The sequence below is a fragment of the Fragaria vesca genome, linkage group LG2, assembly GCF_000184155.1.
Source record: "Fragaria vesca subsp. vesca linkage group LG2, FraVesHawaii_1.0, whole genome shotgun sequence".
Taxonomy (NCBI): domain Eukaryota; kingdom Viridiplantae; phylum Streptophyta; class Magnoliopsida; order Rosales; family Rosaceae; genus Fragaria; species Fragaria vesca.
This window is the reverse complement of record NC_020492.1, coordinates 26,255,010-26,262,654: the sequence shown is the minus strand read 5'-3', so window position 1 is coordinate 26,262,654 and position 7,645 is coordinate 26,255,010.

Below are 7,645 nucleotides of genomic sequence, written 5' to 3'. Positions count from 1 at the left end.
AACCTATTTCATAACCGTAAAAATAAATCAAGTGCATAACTAATAACATTAAAAGTAGCAGACCTCTAGCACTTAAAACATAACATTAAAAAAAACAAACTTGAGTAGTAGCTTGTTTTCAAACAAGGCAATATCTAGCACAGTAGCACCTAATAGGCAAGAAGATGAACTAATATAATTATCATATCCATAATCCATCCAAACTTGTTATTCCATAATTGATCTAATATAAAATAAATAGAAAATTTACCTCTCATCTTCAAGACTCTATCTCATCATCAACTAGCTCTCTAACACAGTAGCACCCAATGTTTTAAAAAACGCGCCTCGGGCGCGCCTTGAGGCTTAAAAGGCGCGAGGCGCAGGAAAATTTCATTGTGTTTTGCAGGTTAGGCGCAGAGGCGCAAAAAACGCACCCCCAAGGCGCATAAGGCGCAAAAAAGGCACCCTAAGGCGTATAAGGCGCAAAAAACGCACCCTAAGGCGCATAAGGCGTGCGCCTAGTTGAAGCAACTGAAAACGGGGTCCATAAGCTGGGGGTCGTGCGCCTCCCTCTGTATTTTCGCCCTCCTTCCCTGCTCCCTGCTCCCGATCTCCCTCCTCCCTCTCCCTCTCCCTCTCCCTCTTCCTCTCGAACAACCCTCTCCCTCTTCCTCTCGAACACAGACACACAATCGACCACCACCAGGATTCCACCAGTTCGCGAATCGCGACCACCACAGAGGCATAGACCATCCGACCATCGACCATTCGACCATCGACCACCACCAAGATTCTGACCATCCGACCAGTTGACCACCGCCTCTTCGCTGTCGCTGTCTTCTTCCTCCTAAGCCTCGCATTGCAGTCACCAACTCACCTCTGATTTGAGGTATGCAGTATGCACCTCTTCCTCTGAATTTCTGATTCAATTGGACTGTTGTCACTTGTCAGTGTTGTGAATTGTGTTTTCTTAGTATATGATGCAACATTGTGCTCTGATTATCTAAGTATGATGATGATGGTGATGATAGGGGTGATAGTGATGGTGATGATAGTTTGGATGAAGATATCTTAATTGATGATGATGATTTTGAAGCATGAAGTTTATTTTATTATCTTTTGATCTTGCAAGACTATCTAGTGTATTTTGATCTTTCAACTTGACCCTTTGGACGTGTTTTATGTTTAGTGATTTGCTTGAATTGCATTGTTTTGAGTCCTTACTAGGAATGAATGATCATATATAATGTTGTGTTGATTGCAATATATGTGCTATATATAGGAGGAATAATGACATGAATAATTTTTTTTTTTCAAAGCTTACGCCTTGGTGAGGCTCTCGCTCCATAGTCTCGGCTACGCCTTAGCCTTTTAAAACATTGGTAGCACCTAATAGACAAGAAGATGAACTAATATAATTATCATATCCATAATCCAACCAAACTTGTTATTTCATAATTGATCTAATATAAAATGAATAGAAAATTTACCATTTTTTTTTTTGAAGTCTGAAACGCTGACGTGGCGTGTCGGGGCCGGTCAACGTGTTTGAGATGTGTCTGAAAAGTCAACTTTTTTGGACACGTATATTGCCGTGTCGGGCGCCGTGTCAGAGTGTCCGACACCCCAGAGGTGTGGAGTGTCCGTGTCACATCCCGACCCTTATATTTTACCTTATTTACTAGCTTGGTTATAATAAGAATTTTATCGTCTCCGTCATTGAGGTAATAGTTTAATTGGTCCCTAAAGGGGTTTCGGGGACGATTATATGCGGAGGATTATTCGTAGGAGAAAATTATGACGACGGTAAAAATGGTAAAATTTTAGCTAGTAAAAGGTAATTTTTATTAGGGTATTATTTGTGGAATATTAAGGGGAGTATATTGATGTGAGTTATGGAATTTTCGGATGAGTTTTGGATAGGTTTGTGAATTTCCAAAGTTTGGTATTTTTGGCGGTTATTATTGTAGAATCCGGCCGTAGGATTTAAGTCATTAATCTGTGGAATGTTGATTTAAGGCTGCCGGTATGTTCAGTGAAGTTTGAGCCATTTTGAGTTAAGAATGGCGAAGTTGGGCAATGATGAGTGTGTGGGAGGCTCACGTTTAATTTTGCCCATTGTGTTTAATTATTGGATTTTTAGTGGGAAATTAATTATATATTTGGAACAGGACGAGAGGAGGCCCGAGCAGAGGAAGCCTTGGAGCGTCATCAGGCTTAGGCCTAATTTGTGAGTGGACCTTTGTGTTAAATTGAAAAGCATGCGATGAATTAATTTGTTGATCATTTATTTCTTTCTCGGATATTTGGCAATTTTCCTCCTTTGGAGAGATCCCGAAAACGGTGGATATGTTTATAGATATTATGAGTATAGTATGTATATAAATGCTAGCTAGCCATACGTGCTTGGTCCGTCATAATGAGGTAAAATGCCATTATGGCGTGACGTGAGTGTTAGACACTAGCGTCATAGCCCTATATGAAAACTACTTTCTTTTCTGGTTTATTTAGGTTTTCATATAGGGAGTCCACACGTATATAAATACACCGTCCTCTTCGGTCATAATGAGGAAAAATACTATTATGGCGCAACGTGAGCGTTAAACGCCAACGTTGTAGCCTTGTATGAATTTCTATTTTTCTAAATTGTTTATAGGATTCATATAAGGAGTCTGACGGGTGTAAATACATACGAATATATGATTATATATAATTTAGCCTGAGAGGCTCCATTTTATTTGAGTTAGTGACTAGCCGGAGCTAGTCGTGAAATTGCCAGTTTATGAGTTGAGCGCTTTTGAGCTGCCACATGCAGTATATTTTTTTTTGGAAATTAAAATGGGGAAGCATAAATATTTTTATTAATTTATTTTTGTCCACTCACTCTAACGTTATTAAATATTTTCCCTTGGGCCCTTCGTTTTAAAATGCCTAGTCTGCAGAGTTCGGGTTGGTTCTAGTAGGAGGCGAGGCATAGTCACCCGCATTTCCACCACTTTTCACCAGTAGGTTACCTGTTTAACCTACCTGTGTTTTTCTTGCTTCCTCTAGTGTCTAGTAGCTCTGATTTTCCCTTGGGGATATTGTATAATATTATTTCGGTTGTGAGCGAAGGCATGTTGACATTTTAGAATATTTGTCAGAGGATTTATGTTATCTTTTTAGATAATTATATTTGATGTTTGGATAATGTTGTGTCGTTGTTGGTGATGGTTATATTTGGGGAGCACGTAGGCTCCAGGAGTTAAGGTGGGATTGAATTTATTGGAAGTGTTTGCAGGTTTTCTTTAGGAAGGGTTGCCCATTTTCAAGGGAGGTTATGCCGAATTTTCGGTAATATATTTCTTGGAGGTGGTCCCCGCACGACTTACTCCGGGTTTCAGGGTGAAATTCGGGGTGGGTCGTGTCAGTCCGTGCAACATAGTAGGGAGGAGTATGGGGACTTGTTATCCACCATCGAGATCTCTTACGGTTGTAATAGTTTGGTTATTATTATATATAGATTTATCTTTCTAAAAAAAAAAAAACAGTCTTTTAACTCTCTTTTAATACACATACTAGCTAGTTCAGATGTCCCCTTATCTGAATATCCACTACACCTAAAATTTCCAATATTAAGTAATGTAATAATTTATCTATCGATCTCCCGTCGGCCTTGTTCCAAATCCTGCCATAGATGTCTGCGTCTGAGCCCGACATGGTCCTAGTGTTGAGGCTACCCCATTAACCTAATTTACTTTCGTTCACAAAAACATGAAACATGAGAAAAGTGAACCAAAGAAATTGTGGACATGAAATTACGCATATAGACGAGTTTACTATTTATGTCATGCATATTTGCTCCATAATCTAACGTATCCTTTAGGCTTTAGCTATTATATATAAATCATAAATCATAAATCATTAACCTATGCATTTTCTATGGATAATTTGTTCAAAGTTCACAAACGTTTGACATTCTTACACTGACAATAATATCGAAACCATATAGGTCTGTAGGGCTTGAAGGGTTTTGTGCCGGTCTGTGCACTCTAAGTGCTCTAGGTAGACAGCGAATTCCTTACTTCGTCAAATGGTCATTACCGTCTAGTGGTAGAGTGAAACTAAGTGTCATCGGGTTATTTTTCCGGCGACAACAAAATTGAAATACTAATTTATTAGATATTAGGATGTGTAAGAAGATCGAAACCATATACATATACATATAAAGATAGAAATCACTTTCATCAGTTAAGTAAAGATGTGGGATCTGTCCTCTCAACAAGCTAGTAATTTCATTGCTGATAATTAGTTACTCTTGGTTTGCATGCTAGTAATCAACCTATCTAAACCCAGCACACACGTGTAGTGTTATCGAGAAAGCTGTCTTGCTCAGGTGAATGTTATTGAAACCTGCACGTTTTGTACGTGTATGGAAAATATAACGAAACTTGTTCATAATTGTTCAAAAGACTGATGCCTCATCCCTCATCAGAAACACCCCAATAATCTATTCTTCTCTTGTGGGACGGAGAAAGCAGCAAGTCCATTGATTTCTGAGTTTCCTATTTGTCGTTGAGAATTGTACGTTTCACATGAAAAATATTGATGAATAACGTTTCTGTTATGATACATGTTGCGGATAACTATACGACCCTACATAAGTCCATCAGTGCTAAATTATTGCATGTATCTGCATAGCTATTCTATTATTTAGCAAGGTAGCACGTACACCGCTCTTCAACTCATACAAGCCATTCATTGTAAAACTTTGGACTCAGTATTGAATTGGTGATAAAATGTCTCTTCAAATTTTAGCATCTCAACCTTCCTTCTCTCTCTCTCTCATGGCTCTCTCTACTTTCTGTTTTCTTTCTCTAAAAATTCTTCAGCCCCCACCCGCTTCCAATCCCAACACCCTCCCCAGATCTAATTAGCTCTGTTTCTCAGCTTATACTCTCTCCCCAGATTATAGCCCTCAATTCCTCCATACCCATAACCCTCGTCTCTACCCGATTTGATTGTGGTAGCACTTTTTCTTTCTCTCTCCAAATTTGGAGCTTTCTCTTCCCTCTTGTGGAAGTTGTCTTTAGTTTTCTGGAAAGATGAGCAACCATGACAGCCTAGCCTCACGGTTAGAGGATTCGGTTTGTCTAGATGAAGTTGAGAACGGGGTGACGTTGTTGGGTGCCCTTATTGCTGATGTGGTTCCGAACATTGGAGGAATCAAGGGTTCACTCAGGACATCTTGGAAGGAGATTGGCAATTTCAAGCTTGTCCATCTGCACAGAAACATCTTTTCCATCAAGGTAAGCCGAGAGGGGGCTTCTCTGTTGCTAAATGGGGGCCCTTGGCATGTTGACAACATGCGTTTCAACGTGGTTGAATGGCTTCCGCAGCTCACTGTCCATGATGTTCACTTCAATATGGTGTGGTACTGGGTTCAAATCCGGGGCCTCACGAAGGAGAAGATGAATTCTAGGAACGCCAAGTTGATTGGGGCGGAGTTTGGGAAGGTCCTTGAAGTGGAGGATCTAGATGAAGATGATGCAGTTCTACGTGGATACTTAAGGGTAAAGGTGCTTCTAGACTCCCGAAATCCCTCCCCACCGGTTTTTGGCTTCCATTGAATGAGTTTACAAGAACAAGAGTGGAGTATGCTTATGAGGGGCTCTGTGACTTCTGCTACACTTGCGGCAGGCTCGGCCACCATATGGACTCGTGCAGTGATCGAAGATTACTCAGCCCGAAAGGAGATGGACTGTCAGGACCCATCCCGAATTTCATCCTGAAACTCGAAGTAAATACTGCCACTACTGGATTACGGCTCTTAGCCGACTGAAAATTTCCGTCTGTTAAGAAACATATTCCATCTACTAAGATCCTAGCCGACGGATTAAGTTCCTAGCCAAGACAATAGCCGACGGAAAATCCGTCGACTAAGATCCGTCGGCTAACAGTCGTCTGCTAAGACAATAGCCGATGGAAACATATATTTCCGTCGACTAAGAGATATCTTAATCGACGGATCTTAGTCGACGACTATTCCGTCGACTAAGTTATTGTTTCCTAAACGACGGAAACAATCCGTCGGGTATATTTCCGTCGACTAACATTTACCTAAACAACAAAAACCTGGCTTCTTTACAGACGAAATATTCCGTCGGCTAGGATGTAAGTTTCTTAGACGACGGAAAATTCCTGTCGGTTAAGATCTAGCCGACGATATGGTCCTGGTTCTGTTCCTTCATAGCCGATGGAAAATATATTTTTCCGTCGGTAATGATTGTCTAATACCGACTGAAAGGAGACTTTTTCGTCGACTAAGAAGGTCAGCGGTCGGTCGTTATGCACTCTTAGCTGACAAAAAATTATTTTCCGTCGGTAAGGTTTGTACCCTTTCCGACGGATTTTCAATTTTCCGTCGACTAAGGTGATCAGAATTATTTTTTTTTCACAAATTATTATTTGTTTTGGTTTTTAATTTTGTTACCGATAAAATAGATATTTATTTCGGTTGTTCTAGAAATAATTATATTAAAACTAAATATATAGATCAAATCATTAATAATATAAAAATTATGCATTAATAATTAAAATTGTGTTCATACAAACTAAAATTCGACTAATAGAGGTTCAAAAACTGATCCTCATCAACAAATGCCGGACACGACTGAGTAGGAAGTGGAGGTGGAGACGACTGAGTAGGAGGAGGAATCAAAGATGACTGAGGAGGAGGAGGAGGACCCGGAGAAGAATGAGGAGGAGCCGGACCTTCAGGTTCCAAACCTAAGCGAGAGAAGATCTTGTCACATCCCGACCCTTATATTTTTACCTTATTTACTAGCGTGATTATAATAAGAATTTTACCGTCTCGATCATTGAATTAATAGTTAATTGGTTCCTAGAGGGGTTTCGGGGATGATTATGTGCGGAGGATTATTCGTATGAGGAAAATACGACGACGGTAAAAATAGTAATTTTAGCTAGTAAAAGGTAATTTTTATTCGGGTATTATTTTTTCGGGGTGTTTTATTTTAGAATTGGGTAGTATATAGGTGATGGACCGGTTTGGGGTGTGAGGCCCAAACCCATTCTCTTTTTCCTCCCGATTTTCTCTCCTTACCCGCTCCCGCACCCGAGCCCTCCCGCTGCCGGATTTCCGACTGCCAGACCGCCGCCGTCCGGCCGCCCCAGACCGCCGCACCGGTCCCAATCGAACGGCCTCCAACCCAGCTTCCATTCTAGGCTGGTAGCAGCCCCCCCTAGCGCCGCCGTGAGAGAGCGGTGCCGCCCGAAAGGATAGGCTGCCCCGAACTTCCGGTCGCCGGAACTCCCTCCTCCGGCCACCAATCCGGGCAAGCTTGGTACGGTTTTGTAGCCCTCCTCCCGTGCAGCAACCCCTCCAAGCAGCTCCCTCCCTGTTGAGCTAGGTAAGGAGAAATGTGGAGTTGAAATTTCTAGGGCTTTTAAGTTGTTTTCGTTCGATTAGCCTAGTTAGGCTTGGAATTGGGTGATGTGTTGGTCATGAAAGTTGTAGAGCATGATGAGAGGATTATTCTGTCAAAATTTCATAGGTTTTGGAGGTCGCCGGAATTGGCCTTCGGCCGCCGCCGGTTAGGAGATTTTTAGGGTTTTAAGTGTGGAATATTAAGAGGAGTATATTGATGTGATTTATGGAATT